At 42.4% G+C, this 19547-nt stretch overlaps 1 non-coding gene across 1 annotated transcript; it reads right to left on the reverse strand.

The window, feature by feature from the left end:
* Positions 1 to 8051: 8051 nt before the first annotated feature.
* Positions 8052 to 8124, reverse strand: TRNAG-UCC (transfer RNA glycine (anticodon UCC)). The gene has a single exon. It is a non-coding gene; the product is annotated as a tRNA-Gly (tRNA).
* Between the last annotated feature and the right edge of the window lie 11423 nt (positions 8125 to 19547).

Consider the following 19547-nt stretch of genomic DNA (forward strand, 5'->3'; position numbering starts at 1 on the left):
ATATTGAAATATGCATAAAATGTTATCAGTGTTTTAAAAACTGTGATATAGTAATATATATGCTTTTTTAGTGAGGCATCTAATAATAAGTAGCAGCAGTTTTAATAATTACCATAACTTCAAGGTAATGATGAATATAAATGATATTATAAGACACTTGAAATTGGTATAAAATATCTATTATTCATATTGGTGATAAATTCATAAGTGCTGCTAATAGTACCAAGGCTTGTTGCCTACATTCATAATTGAAGGAAATGCTAAATATAAAATAGAGATGTGATTTTTTTTCCCATCCAAATTTATGGAGCCTCTGAACTCTATCCATGGACTCTTTGGTAGTCCGAGAACCCCAGATTAAGAAGTCCTGGGGGACACTGAAGCAACAGTGTGTAGGTACCTGGGTCACAGAATGATCCTGAGGAGCACAGCCTCCTCTGCGGTCTGTGGCCCATTTTCCCCAGGGCTGTTAAGTGAGAGCGAAATAAACCTCTGTTTTTGATGAGCCAGACTACTGGGGGCTCTTTGTTACAGCAGTTTAGTCTTTGTACTAACTAGTGCAGATCACTACCAGGTGGACACATAGACTATGACCCTCTTTCACCAAGTCCAAGTGGGGACCTACTTCTCAGACCCCGGTTGTTTGGAAATCAGCTGCCTATTCTCCCTATAGGGAAATCCTTTATGATCATCTTCTCCTAGAAGATCCGTTGACCAGGTGAGACCCCTAGTGTCCAGTCCCCTTCCTCCAGTTTTCATGCTTCCTCCTACCTGAGTCCCCAGGCATGGATTCAGATGGAAGACCATGTTACAGACCATGTTACAACCCCCCATACTACCCTCTGATGCCTAGGTCAGGCAGCTGAGACATACAGCCCTGCTGGTAGGTGGTGGACCCAGACCACATCACCATCTGCAGCAATGGTGACTGTCACGACTGCCGTCTACGAGCTCCAGGTGAAAACCCTAAATCCCAGCACGTATGAAGTGATGAAAGCGTGTGCTCAGCACAGCCCATCCATCAGCGACCCTCCCAAAACCTCTCGTGGATAAGCAAGGAGGAAATTTTCTCCCTGAGAAGATTTAGAATTGAGTCTAGAAATGTTTAAGATCAAACCCGTAGAGTTTAACAAATGTATTTTTGTGTTATGGAGTTTGAGGATTCACATTTTATATACTTGCAAAGTTTTTAATAACTGGGTTATGAGAGGCAGAGAAGTTAGCATAGTGATTCAAATTTGAAATACATAACTCTTTGATCTGTGACTAGTTAGCCAAAATCTCACCGTGCTTTTACAGTATTAGAATACTGAAGAGATTTTAAGTTTAATTTTTAAATTTTAATGATGTATTTAAGAACTTGGGACAGTTTTGTTGCATTAAAGTTTTAGGTATCTTTAAAAAAATCAAGTATATTACAATTAAACAAAGGGAGTTTAAATGGTAAAAGCCCCTCTAAAAATGATGGCTAAGATGTGTCAAATTAGCAAATAGAGCAAGGTATGTGAATTGAATGTCAAGACTTAAGAAAGAACTAGGTTTTTATGGATTTTAATTAGTTGCAATTAATTTTTTTTTTTTTTTTTTTTTTTTTTTTCGGTACGCGGGCCTCTCACTGCTGTGGCCTCTCCCGTTGCGGAGCACAGGCTCCGGACGCGCAGGCTCAGCGGCCATGGCTCACGGGCCCAGCCGCTCCGCGGCATGTGGGATCCTCCCAGACCGGGGCGCGAACCCGGTTCCCCTGCATCGGCAGGCGGATTCTCAACCACTGCGCCACCAAGGAAGCCCGCAATTAATTTTTAATGTCAAAGTAAACCCCTGAAAGATCAGCAAAAACTCTTATTTAACCAAGACCAACCCGTTCCTGATGACTAACTGCCCAGAAACTCCAGTTTGTGAGAGTCTCACGCTGGGCTCGTTCTCAAAGTCTCCTGAGAAGCTTGTTTAAAATATGACTGCTCAGCCGCCTCTCCAAACGGAATCAGGAATTTGGGTGAAGTCCGGGAGCCATAGATTTTTTCTTCCTGTGCGAGGGATGAGGACACTTCTAGAGCATTGAAGTCTGTTTCATATTAATCTCATTTGTCACCAGGCTTTCAGTGAGGAACTGAAAATGCTTTACATACGATTTCCAATTCTTGCTAATACCTGACTTGTGTGATCATAACTCCGGGCACAGTGGACTCACACACATCTCCATGGTAACTGTTCACTCTCTGGTCTCCATGGTGAGGTTTATAAGGACCCTCAAATGTACTTTATTTTAAATTCTAAATGATTTTGCTGTTGATCTGACACGCATCAAGAGCTGTTTTTAAAAATAACTCTGTAGCCCTATTTCAGGAGTACTATTAAAAAGGAAAGCAGAAAAGGAAATAGGAAGAAAAGTAATGGTAATAAATCAGCCCCTCTCATGAAAGCTCATTTTATATGGCAATGAATTAGAATATCAAAGTTAAATGATGTAAAACTGAATTAAATAACCTATATCTTTTTTAATCTGACACCATTTGTCATATTTCATTTTGCATTATTTGACACATAAAATGATTCACTGTTCAACTAGACATCACCTTTACACACTTAAAACACAGAAATCATCTCCTTAGGCTTTATGCAGGAAACATTTCTCTTTAGGTACTCAGATGTCTGATCGTGGGGAACCAACTGACAAAAGACTTGACTCAAACTGGGAGCACCTGATGGGGAGAATGCCTCACAATTAAATACATGATTAAAGAGAAGAGTTGTAATATCAATTGTCCCTTCAAAAACGTCACAAAGTAAGTGTATCTTTTTTTCCCCCTTTTGTTAAGATCTGGGTTAATTTACAAATGGAATTGTTAAATAAGGAAGCACCCAGCACATTCCACCCAGGGCCCGATACAGCAATCAACATATATTTATTGATTGCTCGCCTGAGAATTAATAGAATCTCTCACTAGAAAGACAGACTTGAACAGACTGTAAGTGGCCCATTGAGTGATGACTGTCGTTTCCCAAGGATGAGGAGCTGGCCCTGAGCAGCATAACAGACGCTCGCTTTGCTCTGAAAACCTGACCCAGGTTCCTGCCTCTGACCAGGGCTGTACGCCTGGCCTCTCTCGGGCTCCTGGCCGAGTGCTGCCCTCTTTCTGGGCCTGCCCCCGGGAGGACCTTCTGGACACTCAAACGCTTCCAATGGCTGTGTTTTCTGAGGCTGTGTTTACCTCTGTGGCTTGCATGACAGAGCTCGGTGGTATGAAAGTTTAATTCTGTGAACAACTCGCCTGGACGGCAGGCTCCGGAGAGTTCTTCACTTTTTCATTCTCTCCAGTACCTGCTGCACTGGCTCTCAGACAGGTACTCGCTACTGAGAATGAATGAATGAATGAATGAGTATTGACAGTGTCAGCAAGGGCGTGGGCAGGACTTGGACAGTCTGCGCATCACTGCTTCCTTGGGCCGGCGGGCTGGGACCACCAGAGCTGGGGCACAGTTGGTATCATGAGTCCCCTACCTTGGACCAGGATCTAGGGGGAGGGCTGCACCCCTTTTGACCCCACTCCCACATCTGGGACAACTCGTGGGAGGAGGTACCACCTCGCTAGGCTTGGCCTGAGCATGTGAAAGGAGCTTATTCTGAATTCAGGCTTAACCATCCTCTTCACTGCACTACTTTCCTTGGCTGTTTTTCCACACCTTATCTCGCTTATACTTTTGGAACAAAGGACTTTCATTCTTCTACTATCATGGGGCTCTAGTCTCCTAACACGTAAGTGACACTGACCTTCTTGTTAAAAACAAATATTCTTTTTTTTTTAATTGAAGTATAGTTGATTTACAATGTTGTGTTAATTTCTCCTGTACAGCAGTGATTCATTTATACATATACATACATACTTTTTCGTATTCTTTTCCATTATGTTTTATCAGAGGATGTTGAGTACAGTCCCCTGTGCTATACAGTAGGACCTTGTTGTTATCCATTCTCTATATAATAGTTTGTATTTGCTAATCCCAAACTCACGATCCATCCCTCCTCCACCCCCCCTCCTCCTTGGCAACCACGAGTCTGTTCTCCGTGTCTGTGAGTCTAAAACAAGTATTCCTCTAAAAGAATTATAGATGTTACCAGCGGTGATTTGGGAAGAAAATGAGGTGGGTTCTGTTTAGCCCCTCAAAGATCTGCTTCTTGTTCTGATACCTGACACCACTTCCTGTATGTCTTTGTAAAGTCACCTAGCGTCCTGAGGCCTCATCTTCTTCATCTATAACATAACCTGCAAAAGTAGAAGGTGGTTCCCCTCCAGCTTCAGGATTCTCTTCTCTGCCTGAGGGTCTCCTGCACCCAGCACAGCGCCGGCCCTCATGTAGCTCAGGTGGGGCCCTGGGGCTGTGCGGAGAGCAAGTCCAGGGTGGTGGTGGGCCAACAGCAATAAATGATGAGTGTGGGTCTTTTACTGTTACCCAAGAGACAGCATCATAAAGATGAGGAGTTCACTCGAAATCACCAAGTGCCCTTCCTGGAAACCCAGAAAGGCCAAGGTGGGGACCGATAGCGTGGGATGTGAGAGGTTCAATCACTGGTTTGTTTAGACAAATTTAACTGAGCAGTATCTTGATCATCTCTACGGTTTTATTAAACCAACCACTTCGCTCTTGGGATAACTTTTGTCCTGAATCTCCTTAAAGTAACATTCAATCTCTAATATGGTATGTGGTGGGCAGAATAATGCCCCCCCAAAGATATCCACATCCTAATCCCTGGAACATGTGTCTGTGTCGGGTTACAAGGCAAGGGGAGGATGAAGGTTACAGATGGAAGTAAGACGGCTAATCAGCTGGCCTTAAAGAGTTTATTCTGGATTTTGCAGGTGGGCCCAATGTAATCCCAAGAGTCGTTTGGAGTGGAAGAGGAAGGCAGAAAGTGTCAGAGTCAGAGAGATCCTTGAAGGTTCTACACTGCTGGCTTTGACCTTGGGGGAAGGGGCCATGAGCCAAGGGATGCAGGAGGCCCTAAAAGCTGGGAAAGGTAAGAAAACCAATCCCCCCAAGAGCCACCAGACTAACACGGTCCTGCCGACACCTCGATTCTAACTCAGTAAGACCCACTTCAGGCTTCTGACCTCCAGAACTGTAAGAGATTAAATGTATGTTGTTGTTGTTTTTAAATTTAATTTTATTTATTTATTTTTTATAGAGCAGGTTCTTATTAGTTATCTATTTTATACATATTAGTGTATACATGTCAATTCCAATCTCCCAGTTCATCCCATCACCACCACCACCACCCCCACACTTCCCCCCCTTGGTGTCCATATGCTTGTTCTCCACATCTGTGTTGCTATTTCTGCCTTGCAAACTGACTGGTTCATCTGTACCATATTTCTAGATTCCACATATATGCATTAATATATGATATTTGTTTTTCTCTTTCTGACTTACTTCAATCTGTATGACAGTCTCTAGGTCCATCCACATCTCTACAAATGACCCAATTTCGTTCCTTTTTATGGCTGAGTAATACTCCATTGTATAGATGTACCACATCTTGTTTATCCATCTATCTGTCTATGGGCATTTAGGTTACTTCCATGACCTGGCTATTGTAAATAGTGCTACAATTAACTTTGGGGTGCATGTGTCTTTTTGAATTATGGTTTTCTCTGGGTATATGCCCAGTAGTGGGAATGCTGGGTCATATGGTAATTCTACTTTTAGTTTTTTAAGGAGCCTCCATATTGTTCTCCACAGTGGCTGTATCAGTTTACATTCCCACCAACAGTGCGAGAGGGTTCCCTTTTCTCCACATTCTCTCCAGCATTTGTTGTTTGTAGATTTTCTGATGATGCCCATTCTAACTGGTGTGAGGTGATACCTCATTGTAGTTTTGATTTGCATTTCTCTAATAATTAGTGATGTTGAGCAGCTTTTCATGTGCCTCTTGGACATCTGTATGTCTTCTTTGGAGAAATGTCTATTTAGGTCTTCTGCCCATGTTTTGATTGGTTTTTTTTTTATATTGAGTTATATGAGCTGCTTGTATATATTGGATATTAACCCCTTGTCAGTTGCATCATTTACAAATATTTTCTCCCATTTTGTAGGTTGTCTTTTTATTTTGTTGATGGTTTCCTTTACTCTGTAAAAGCTTTTAAGTTTGATTAAGTGCCATTTGTTTATTTTTGCTTGGATTTCTTTTGCCTTGGGAGACTGATCTAAGATAATATTGCTATGATTTATATCAGAGAATATTTTGCCTATGTTCTGTTCTCCACTTATTGAAGAGGCTGTCTTTTCTCCATTGTATGTTCTTGCCTCCCTTATCAAAAATAAGGTGACCATATGGGCATGGGTTTATCTCTGGGCTTTCTATCCTGTTTCATTGATCTATACGTCTGTTTTGGTGCCAGTAACACATTGTCTTGATTACTCTAGCTTTGTAGTATAGTCTGAAGTCAAGGAGTCTGATTCCTCCAGCTCCATTAAATGTATGTTTTTTAAGCCACTCATTTTGTGGCAATTTGTTCGAGCAGCAATAGGAAATGAGTAGATGGTATGTACTCTAATGCTTCAGAGGTTTACTAGAATGATTTCATTAAGATGGCTGAAATTGATCAATTTAAAGCAAAAGAAATAGTAAATTAAAAATTCCATAATAAAACTACTGGGAAATGGAATGCACATTATTTTTGGGGGTTGAAAAAATGTAATCGTTCCACCTTTTGTTGTCAGTCTGAGCTGTGAGCACCAGTCGATCACAGAGACAGGGTGAGGTGCCCAAACTGAGAGAAAAGGGGGGAAAGAAGCACCAGGAATGAGACTGGGTTGAGCTCAAGCACCAGGTTCCAGATTGAAAAGAGAAGTCAGAAGGGTGGAAACATCTGGGTGCTGGAGGCATCAGTGAGGCAGCTGGCCAAACCGGTGTCGGGGACCAGGAAGCAGAGCACACAGGAGTCCTGAGCTCAAGGCAGGGCCAAAGCAAGGAGGAAGATAAAGACAGCAGGGTCGGGGCACCCAACAGGGACCTCCAACCTCCTCCACAATGCCACTTACACACTCCCCGGTGGGGAGGAGCCGGACCCGGGGCACACAGGCAGGACCAGGGGAGACACATTAGGGGCTGCTAGTTAGGTCAGCCTTGCTGGCAGGGTGTGGAGGGCACAGCACAGGACACATGAGAACATTTGCCCCATTATAGAATAAGTGATTTTATTTATCTGGTCATCTTTCATCTTTTTACTATGAAACATTTCAGGCCTATACCAAAGAAAAAAGATGACCAATTTTATCTGCACCCTCAACTATTTGGCCGCCGGGGAAGAAAGTCCCAGACATCCTATCACTTCATCTCTAAATATTTCAGTATTTGTCTGTAAAAGATGAGGACTCTACCTGACCAGTTTTAAATAAAAATACCCATGCGCCCATGTTTCAGCTCCCTTACCCAACCTGCTTCTCTGGTCCCTCCTAGCTGTCTGATTTCCCTTCCCTTTGGAAGCACTGCAATTGGCCAGCAGCTGGGAAATCTGGGAACCATCTCTGACAGCCAGACTCGTATCAACACTGATTCCCATGTGCCCTGGATCTTACCATTTACAAAGGACTCATGCATATGTGTGGCAATTGTCTCCAGACTGTTCTAGATTCTGGCCAACACTGGGAGCATCTCTTGCAGTTCCTTCTTCATTCCTGGCATAGAGAACTGGAGGTACAATCAACACTGATTCCCATGTGCCCTGGATCTTACCATTTACAAAGGACTCATGCATATGTGTGGCAATTGTCTCCAGACTGTTCTAGATTCTGGCCAACACTGGGAGCATCTCTTGCAGTTCCTTCTTCATTCCTGGCATAGAGAACTGGAGGTACAGGCAGGAAAGTGGGTTTTTGCAAAGCTATTTGAAATAGGCAGCATCACAATTTCCAGATGACTCATCCCTCCTCATTGTTAAACACTTGTGGTGAGCTAGGGCTGGACGTTTTATTTATTTATTTATTTATTTATTTATTTATTAAAATCCACCCCCCTTTCTTTTGGCCGTGCCACGTGGCTTGAGAGATCTTAGTTCCCCGACCAGGGATTGAACCCGGGACCACGGCAGTGGAAGCACCGAGTCCTAACCACTGGACCACCAGGGAAGTCCCTGGGGTAGGTATTTTAGACGTTTCATTGAAACCTTACTCCGAAGTTGGCGCTATTACACATGACGATGACAATTTTCCCCTTTTTACAAATGAGCAACCTCAGGATCAAAACGGTGTTTGAGGATCAACTCTGGAACCCTCTGGAATACCAGCCCCAGTCTGTCCGGCTCCTACACTTGTGCTCTGATCAACCCCACGCCCACCTTCCTTCCCCACAGAAGAGGGGGCCAGACCCCACAACCTGGATGGAGCCTCCCTTGCAAAACTCCCCCATCACAGAAGCCTTCACTCTTCTCATGTGTTGGCTGGAGGCCTGAGGGGTCTTGGGGGGGAAGCTGGGGGTGGGCCCTGATCCCACAGTGGGAGAGCAGGAAATGTGTGCCTGGATTCAAATATTTGCACAGCTGGAATTTTCCCACAGGAACCCTGATGTAATATCTATGTGTAGTTGAAAGAATATATTTATATTCCTCACATACATTGTGGGTTAAATGAGCTTTTGTGGACAGGCCGGGGAGACCAAAGACCAGATAAGAGTATTGTTTCCATGCAAAATGTGTTCCAAATGCCAATGTCCAACTTAAGAAGACATTGTCCGGGTGCCATTGGCGGGAGTGGTTTTAACCATCTCCACATGTGCAGGCCCTGACCCTGCTGCAGGGCTTCATCTGAATATCTGCTTTATGAGCCTTCTTGGATTGGCTCCAAGCTGTTGTCCCTTTGTGATCAGAAATTCCAGCACATTTATCTCTATGTCTCTTGTGGCACTTATTACCTCCTTGTTTGAATTATAGTTATTTGTGTACATGACCTAGCTTGTCTACTTTACTGCAAGTCCAGTGGGAAGGACCTTTGCTTATTCGTCTTGAAATTCCCTCAGCACCTAAGCACGAGTCCATAAATCCTCACTGGTTGAGTGACTGAACGAATTTGCGATCCAGTGAATGAAATTTGTCATGGGTCCATCTCTCTTCTGAACTTCTAAATCACAAGTTTACATTTTTTCCCCTAGGAGTTAATTATATGACATATGCCCTATGACACCTCCTGTTTTGTTCAATCCCTCCCCCCAAAAGAAGTTAAGTGTCATTAAGAAGGAATCACGACCCTGTTTCTTGCATCCTCCCTGGTGATAAACACTGGGGCTTGTGCAGAGTAAGGGTTTAGTGAATATTGTTTGGCTGAATGATTATGCTTCAGGCAGAGGTACCTAGAGCATGTGAGATCACACGACTATTAAAAATACTAGGTCTTGGGCTTCCCTGGTGGCGCAGTGGTTGCGCGTCCGCCTGCCGATGCAGGGGAACCGGGTTCGCGCCCCAGTCTGGGAGGATCCCACATGCCGCGGAGCGGCTGGGCCCGTGAGCCATGGCCGCTGAGCCTGCGCGTCCGGATCCTGTGCTCCGCAACGGGAGAGGCCGCAGCAGAGGGAGGCCCGCATACCACAAAAAAAAAAAAAAAAAAAAAAAAAAAATACTAGGTCTTAATGTAGTGGTCATCCCATCACTGTCAGGAAAAATGAGCTGCCAGAGGTTTAAGACTGACTGGCATAACCAACAGTCCCCATTCTATTAAACATCTCACTACCAGGAGCAAGGTTGCCCTGGGACCCCTTGAACTACTGAGAATAAAAGAGTAACTTGCTTTTATTTATTTATTTTTTTTTTTCTGTGAGTGGTTCTAGTGAATTTTTTAAATTGAAGTATAGTTGACTTACAATGTGTTGATTTCTGCTGTACAGCAAAGTGATTCAGTTATACATATATACACATTCTTTTTTTAATATTCTTTTCCATTATGATTTATCATAGGATTCCAAATACAGTTCCCTGTGCTGTACAGTAGGACCTTGTTGTTTATCCATTGTATTTATAATAGTTTGTATCTGCTAATCCCAAACTCCCAGTCCATCCCTCCACCACCCCCCACCCCGGCAACCACAAGTCTGTTCTCTATGTTTGTGAGTCTGTTTCTGTTTCATAGATAAATTCATTTGTATCATATTTTAGATTCAACATATAAGTGATATCATATGATATTTGTCTTTCTGTTTCTAACTAACTTCACTTAGTATGATAACCCCTAGTTGCATCCATGTTGCTACAAATGACGTTATTTTGTTCTTTCTTATGGCTGAGTAGTATTAAAAGAGTAACTTCTTTAACTTTCAAAACAAAATCAAAAGTGAAAAAAATTAAATAAAATCCAATAACAAAAAAATTAAAAAACAAAACAGCACTTATGTTGGTCAATGTCCTTACCTTAGATTGGAAACTTTTCTTATAGGGAATTGGTACTTTTGTACCATTTGTAATTCTTGTAGGGAGTAGGTCCCCTGAGTTTTTATCTGCACAGGACTGGTTGGCGGCATTAATCTCCTTTCCATGCCTTGTTAACAAACAGACAACACAGGGAGTTCTGGCCTGAGGCCCCTCCTACTACAGTTTGAACAAGGACAGGTGTGTTCAGGGATAGTTATAAAGCCAAGATAAGGCGCCACAGGGCTCACAACCACAGGGCTAACTCACTTTGTCTATAAACCATTGCCAGAACATTCTCTTGCTTTAAAGTGGTCTGAAACGAAATGGCATTTGTTGAAGAAGAGAGACGTTCCATACATTGTTAAGAACAAGATAAGGGCTAGATACACAACTACCCAGATCACCCTGTATTAAGCAGTATTGCCAGAACAACAATTAGTGTGACACACGTGAGGGTCTCTGTAAAGTCAAATCAGAACAGCAAACACTGAGTCAGTGCACAGAGAAAGCTAAAGCACACAGCTCGTCCATAGCGAAGCACGGCTGTGTGTGGGCCCCGTCCCGACAGGCCTACACTTGGGTCATTGCTGCCGTCTTGTCACCTGTTTATAGACAAGGAAAGTCGGGCCCAGACGAAGTGAGCGGGCAGCTCAAGATCATGTTTCAGCACTGTAAATGCTAGAGAGGGAAAAAGGAGATGGGGATGCAGGAAAGGTGATGGGTAAGGGAATTGGAGCTCCACCTAAACTCTGTGTGTTTGAAGTCTATGCCTTTTCCATTACTCCAGTCATGCTCCTAGTGATTAAAGCTGCTGAAGGCTTCATAATCAAGATTTGGGTGAGACTCATTTCTGACTCTTGTTAACTCTGCAAAATTTGGCAAGCTACTTAATCTCTCTATGGTTCAACTTTCTCATCAATTTTCTGTCCTTGGAGGTGTTACTTCCTCACAGTATTATTATGAGCACCACATGGGCCTTGGGTCTGAGTTACAGCAGACACTCAGTAAATGATATTCCTGCCCCTCCGTGTCTATAGTCCAAAATGAGATTGTACATCCTACGACATTCAGCCTTGTGTGTTTCTTTATTGAGTCTCTCCTGGAAGGATCTTTGGCTCCAGGATATCAAGAAGTGGTGGACAGCCCCAGCTTCACTTCCTCCTTTGCATTCACGCAAGTCACCATTTGTAGGAGCCAGGAGGGAACGGAACAGCTACAGTGATGTCCCCCTCATTTCCAGCAGCCCCCTCAGCTTCTGCAGCCCACTTTCTGCTCACTGCCGATGCAGAGTCAACTTACATTTGACTTTCTGATAAGAGATGGGGGGGGGGAACCATGTTGCTTATTCCTATTATTTGCCCTACACTTTGACATTTCACAGGACAGCAACACATGGCAGCCCCATGGCCTTCGGTACTGCCTGGACTTCCCCCGAGCACAGGTAGTGCCAAGCATCTATGTTCTCCTGACAGGGAGGAGTAAACAAGGCACAAGAGATATCCAGCAACTCACTTGTCCTTGGTGCCCAAAGCCAGTGGACTTTTGCAGCCTTCCGCAAAAAAATGGATACGATTGTGCAGAGAACCATTAACAAGCAGGCTTTAAACCAGACGAAGATTCATAAGGTCAAAGGAAAAATCTAATAGAGGACAAATCAGGAAAGACAACTGTGAACTCTGAATAGTAGCACCCATTCTAAAGGGATTAGAGTCAATATTCTCTCTGTTTGATATGAATGGCTTGGTGTTGGTGCCCGTCTATCATCTGTGATAGTGCCTGGGTTTTATTTTACAGAAATTGAGACCATGATCTCTTGCCTAACTTTTTTATCTGTTATTTGAGAGAGTCTTATATTGTGACCTTCCATTTTTTGCACATTCTAAAAGATGGGCATCTTGAAATTACCTGGATGACTACTAGCAAGTACAGTTCTGACATTGTTGGGCCTGAATTCTGGAAGCAGGGATTGGGGGCTGGTCAGTGGGGAACAACAGTCGTTTGTGAAGGCAGGGAGCTGATAGCTCCGTGTCTTTATAACAGGAGGCAACACCATGTCGACCAATATTTCGTGAAATGAATTGTTAGGAAACACAGAATAGGTTTTTAAGAGATTATACATCCATCAGAACAGGAGCCACACCAAACATTTTGTATAAAAGGACGTGTGAGAAGAAAACTGCAAAGGGCAAGAGATTTCCTCCAATACCTGTGGCTTTGTGTAAGTATCAGTATATAATAGGGAGGTCTGTTCTACTTTAAAATTGTTTTAAATTTTTAAAGAAAAGCCTGTTGATTTGTTGAATTACAATGGATACCTAATTCTGTGAATGATTTATTAAACATCTAAAATGCATCATTTCCCAAAACAACTGAGTATCAGCTTAGAGGACAAAATGGTTGTATTTCTGCCTAGCAAATAATGTTTGTTATACTAATTATAGGCACATTTGCTTTATAGATGCACCTTTGAACTTGTAGCATACAATGTGTCCTTTATCTTGACAAAAGGGCAGCAATATGTACGTGATCTTAACACAAGGTTGTACTTTCTTGGAAGAGGTTGGCCTTCTTAGAAGAAGGGAAAGGATTTCAGTCCCTTCATTAAAAATGTTTTAATAGATTTGATTTAATGTAAAATACAAACACAGGAAACACCTTGACCTGTAATAGCAGAATTTTGCCTGATTCATAAAAATTCCCATCTATATAATCATTTTAGTTTTCAAATATTCTATATACAAATTTCAAATCCCTTAGGATAAACAAGAGAAACTAAGACTTGGAGAGTGAAATATCCCAGGCATTTGGCTGAAAACTTGAATACATTGTTCCATTTAATTTTCATCATAATTCTAGGAGCTGTGCGCTCAGGAGCTGCCCCAGAGAATGTGATATTGTACTGCTTCTGGTTGTAGCAAAGATAAGGCACTCTTTCTATCAATTCCCAATGTCTCTGTTACCAAAAAAATAGAATTAGGGCATGAAAACTCATTTCTCAGAGAATATGACTTTATCACTGTTAAACCATTTGTATCTTGAGTGATTTTACAACTAGTATAATATGGTAAAATTTTGTTCAGGAAAGGGAACCAAACAGGAGTTTTTCTAGTCAAAATGCAAGTTGTTGTGTATCAGCTTGAGATTATAACTTTTATGATGGTGGATATATTCATAATAGACTTTAACATACAATTGGGAAACATTAGACTATTCCTACAGGTTTGGGGCTTATTTATTTTTAAAATTATATTTCCCAGTGTAATATCTGCCCATATGATAACATTCTATGAGAATCCAACAGTACAACTGTGAATTTATATAAACGTTTCTTGGTCCTATTTTCTGTACAATGTATGGTTTTTGACTTTGGAAGGACTGAAGAAAGAGAAATCTAATAGGTTTCTGAAAATGATTCCAAATCCCTGAAATGCTGGTGCTAATTCTTCATCCCTTAGGTCATTTTTATATAAGTGTATAAACATATGGGCAATACCCTAGCAACTACCAAGGACACGTCAGCGGAAAGTCATCCAACGGCATTCCACAGCCCTGATCCCTCCCTGAGCGGGAGCCCTGGACACTGCCCTACCTCTCCGTGGAAACAGACAATTTCTAATGTACATCTAACTGAACGTATAAGGGGGAAAAAAAGAGAAACACGAAACACAAACTCTATGGCTTTCACGGAATTGGATTCCTCTACAGTTACAAGGGCAGAATTGATTATGGATATTTCTGAATTGTCAAAACTGGGAAAAGTCTTCATTAAGAAAAAAAAATGTGAGACATCTACTAACTGGTGAGTCAATTGATAGATTGAGTTGATCCCCACTGAAGTATTAAAACGACAGGTTTCACATATTATCATTGTGAAGTATTTGCGTTTGGATTGAGAATGCTAGAGAGTAAAAATCCTCTCAAGATTTAAGGAATATACCCCAAATTGTGGCCCTTCAGGAATTTTATTCCCTGAGATGATAGGGAGATATTTTGGGAAAGGCAGTCCCACACCCTGTACAGTTGCCCACTAGAAAGCCCTGGGGCTGGCTCCCCTGAGAAGTCTCACTAGAGACAAATTATGTCAATATTTGGTATGTCATTCCATCCATATGAAACATTCCATGAAGAACATATTTGGACATGATCTTCATATTTTACTTAACAATTGCTACTTCAATAACCCTGGTCTCAAATGTCTGGGCAAGAAGTAAAATGTTTCAGATTAAACTGAAATGGAATTTCTTCTATGCATGTGGACTGCAGCCACATTTTATCATAGAATATATCCATGTGATATCCTGATCACGCTTTACTAACTGCACTTTTGATATGTGCTCCGTCCCCTCATCATGGATTCGTTCATTACTCTCTGCTGCGAGCCCTTCCTCTGCTGCCCTTGTTACCAAGGCTACAGTTACCACGGTTACAACAGTGCAGGGACAGAAGGACCCTTGTTCTCATAGGTCATTCTCATCATGGAAAACAAGGGATTTACTATATTCTGTTTGAGGGTAAATTTTGGATAAGAAGTTATAGGAAAGTCGCCAATTAAATTTAGGTGTATTTTTTTAACCCCTAAATATTTCTTGCCAGTCGGAAAGCTATGACATCGAGTGACTCAGAATGGCACCAACAGCAGACCAATTTTGGGCAACTGCGCAGAATTCTACAGAGCAAAACACTAACTATCTCATTAATCAATTATTTATTAAACACGGTGATGGTTAATTTTATGTGTCAACCTGTTTAGGCCACGGTGCCCAAATATTTGGTCAAACATTATTGTAGATGTTGCTGTGAAGGTATTTTTTAGATGAGATTAACATTTAAATCGGGCTTCCCTGGTGGCGCAGTGGTTGAGAATCCGCCTGCCGATGCAGGGGACACGGGTTCGTGCCCCGGTCCGGGAAGATCCTACATGCCGCGGAGCGGCTAGGCCCGTGAGCCATGGCCTCTGAGCCTGCGCGCCTGGAGCTGGTGCTCTGCAACGGGAGAGGCCACAACAGTGAGAGGCCCGCGTACCGCAAAAAAAAAAAAAAAAAATTTAAATCAATAGATGGAGTTGGGTAGATGACCCTCCAAAATGTGGTTGGGTCTCATCCAATCAGTTGAAGACCTTTTCAGAACAAAGACTGAGGTCCTACAGAGAGGAGGAGATTCTGCCAGTGCCTACCTTCCAACTGCAGCACCATCTCCTCCCTGGGCCTCCAGCCTGCCAGCTTAGCAGATCTGGACCTGCTGGCCTCCATAGCGGCCAGTTCCGTAAAATATATCTCTCTTTCTCTGTCTCTCTTTGTTTCTCTCTTGGTCTCTCTTGGTATAGATAGATAGATAGGTAGATAGATAGATAGATAGATAGATAGATAGATAGATAGATGGTAGCTAGCTAGATAAATAGATGGATGGATAGATATAAGATAGACAGATAGGTAGATGGATGGATAGATAGATAGATCGATTGATTGATGGATGATAGATATATAGCTACATCCTACTAGTTCTCTCTGGAGAACCCTAATTAATACAAACACCTGCATCACTTTGAGAGCTGCTGAACCTCTTTGCAATCCAGAGTTTATTTCAAGACTTTAAAAAGCCAAGTGTACAAAAAGAAGGAGCAAAACTTGTGAGCTTTGCCCATTTATGAAGCATGTTCACATACATATGATTAAACCTTCATGCAGCTTTGAATTTCTCATTATCACCAATTTACAAATGAGGAATCAGAGGCTCAGAGAATTTAAATAACTTGTGCAGGCTCATACAGGTAACACATGAGAAAGCCAGGAAACTAAACATAATATGAAATCTAGTATATTTTTAACCTTTTATTTTGAAAAAATTTTAAACATCAGAAAAGTACAGAGAAGAATATAGTGTTATCTACCCATTACCTAGATTTAACAATTAACATTCAATATGTTTTCTTCATCTTTTTCTTTTCTTTTGCTGGAAAGATTTTTAAAAACATGTTGTTTCATCTTCAAATACCTAGAATGTACTTCTTAAAATATAAAGTTTTTCTTACTTAATTGTAGCAGCAGTATCACATGAAACCTAATTAGCAGTAATTCCCCTCTGACCAACTAATACTCAGCCTATGCTCAGATTTTCACAATTGCATCAAATTGTCTTTGACAGCTGGTTTATTCAAGCCAAACTTCAACTGAGGTTATGCTTACATTTGGTTGTTTAAAAATTTTTTTCCCTTTAATCTAGAACAGTACTCTCTGCTTTTAATCTTGACATTCACTCGTTGATGTGAATTGCTGACCCATTTAATCTCCCACTTTCTAGAATTCTGTTTTCTCCAGAGGCTGTGTAACTTGCCCCTCTATCCCCTGTATTTCAATCATCTGGAAGTTAGATGTTAAAACGTGATTATATTTAGGTTAAACATCTTCTCACTCTACTATCGCCCTGATTTCTCGGCAGAAAAATTTTACCCACACTAATTATCCATTTAGCTCTGTCAGTGACTTTTTTGTTGGGGAAGTTGAGAAACGAGGAAATACGTTAAGGAAGACGCTGGGTGACTGGGGCAGGTCTGGTGCTTACGCAGATTCACGTCAGTAGGGCTCGCTGCCTCTTGCTGGGTCATCTGCTGACTGAAGACCACTGGTGTCCTAATCTCTTTGTATTATAATAAAGGAACGAGGCTCCACTTATGAGAATACAAAGTAAGTGCTATTAGTCTGCCAGCCAAAGACAGACTTTTTCCAGACATTCACAGAGGTCTGCACAGCTGCAGGCTCTTTAGTGACCGACAGCTGCCCGGGGCACAGGAGCGTCTGTGGCTGCAGATCCGTGTACTGGAACCCCAGGAAGGGATTACACCTGTGGTCTGACTTTATGATAACTGTTCTCCAATTAGCTGCGTTGACCGCTATTTACAAAAGAATTTACTAAAAAGATATGCTGTTTGGAATTTAAGGACTTCACCTTTCACATCTTTCTCCTTAATTGTACCTCCACCAATATTTTCTTTTCTGTGGAAATAAATTGTAATTTCACTTCTAAAGATGGAGTCAGCATGAGATGGAAAATGTGCATTCCATGCTTAATTCAAGAGACATTTTGTTTGTTTCAAATATTGGGGAGGATAGGCCCTGGGAGAGAAAATTAATAAGTACCTTCTTAAAAACAGTTGCAAATTCCTTTGGACAACAACTGCTTAAAAGCATTAGATCTGAGGGTGCTGGGTTTCAGTCAATAAACAGTTGAGCTCCCACTAAGTGTAAGGTAGTTTGTTAGGGGCTTTGCGGGGACTGCAGGGAGGGCTTTACTTGTAATCATGCACGCGATCCACCGCAGGTGACAAGATACCCTGCCTAGCGCGCTGCCGGGGCGTGTTTCACGCAGGAAGTTTTGTTTTTTGGTGGTTTTTTTTTTTTTTTTTGCGGTACGCGGGCCTCTCACTGCTGTGGCCTCTCCCGTTGCGGAGCGCAGGCTCCGGACGCGCAGGCTCAGCGGCCATGGCTCACGGGTCCAGCCGCTCCGCGGCATGTGGGATCGTCCTAGACCGGGGCACGAACCTGCATCCCCTGCATCGGCAGGCGGACTCAACCACTGAGCCACCAGGGAAGCCCCAGGAAGTTCTTTAAAGTAGCTTCGTGAGTTTGGTGTCTGGTACCCGAGGAAGCAGTTCCCAGGCACTTTCACTACACTGTATCATCGGGCTCCCCAAACACCTAAAGTTCAGAGCATCACACTGAGGGAGGTCACAGTTGTGGGGTGGCTCGTCATCAGGGGACAGAGAGAGAGAAGGAGACCCTTAGGTCCAGAGACCCTGGAGGTTCCCAGCACGTGGTCCCCGACAGCGGGGAGGCGAGTGAGAGTGATCCTTATTTTACAAAGGAAAAATTTTAAGTCCCTTTTGTAAACTATGTGCCTGGCAGATAGGAACCCATAATAATTACATGTTTTCTCAATTAACAAATAAGTGAATTAAAGTCACACAGCTGACAGGTGGCAGAGAGGGTTAGGGCCCCCCGCTGTTCCTTCAACCCCACATTTTGTGTGTTCTGAGTTGATTATGTGTGGCCAGAGTAGGTTGCTTGTGGTATTTAAACAGCAAATAGCTCAGCCCCATCCCTTGATTTGTAGGACTCCAAGGAAAGGTTTTAATCCAAGGCAAGACCAGCAACCTTGGGGACCTTCCAGGGAATTTTCTTCTCCCTTGACTTGTGAACACGCCCCATGATTGATGGATTTGGTTCAGATACTGTGTGTCTCGCAGGTGAACCTTACCAAGAAGAGCAATATCGTTGTTCTTTAATTTTGTGAAAACAGAGATTTCTCCCCCTCAAGGATAGATCAGAGACGCCGTATCCTAGATGTCACTTCGGCATTCCCAAAGGTACAGATGCTTTTTAGAAGTGTAATTCAGTGTCTTTCAATTGTTGTCTTTTTCATCTACTTTGCATTCTTTTTTTAATATTTGTTTTACTGAAGTGTGGTTGAGTTACAATGTTGTGTTAGTTTCTACTGTACAGCAAAGTGATTCAGTTATACACATATATGTTCTTTTTCATATTCTTTTCCATTATGGTTCATCATAGGATATTGAATATAGTTCCCTGTGCTATACAGTAGGTCCTTGTTGTTTATACTTTGCATTCTTAACGTAAAGCTGTAAATGCTGCTGCTAGTTAGGGATGAAGAGCTTGGTTGCTTGGCCCTAATCCAATCCTGCAGCCTCTCCCAGGCTTTTCTCATCCAGGGGCTGCTGAGCTGGGTCTGAAGGGATTTAGGACACCGGTCTCTTGGTTTCTTGCTCCCTTTTCTTTGAATGCAGAGGAGTCTCGTATGGAAACAATCATACATTCTTATGACATGAAATTTTGAAAATCTCAAGTTGCCACCCCTTCTAGTTTTTAAACTTTTTCATTGCAAAGTAGTATGTGTTCAGAAGAGGAAGTCTGCAAATTTGCAATGAAGCAATTGCTTTCAATGCAGGTTTGTGAGATGAGTCCATGCTTTCATCACAAGCTTTCTGTGTGTCATTGGTCCTCAAAGTGTGGCCAGCAGCATCAGCAGATGTCAGAAATGCACATTCTCGGGCCCCACCCCAGACCCACTGAATCAGAGACTCTGGGGTGGTGCCCAGCAATCTGCTTTGAAAAGCCCTCCAGGGGATTCTTAGAAGCTACAATG

This window comes from Physeter macrocephalus, chromosome 19, assembly GCF_002837175.3.
Source record: "Physeter macrocephalus isolate SW-GA chromosome 19, ASM283717v5, whole genome shotgun sequence".
Taxonomy (NCBI): domain Eukaryota; kingdom Metazoa; phylum Chordata; class Mammalia; order Artiodactyla; family Physeteridae; genus Physeter; species Physeter macrocephalus.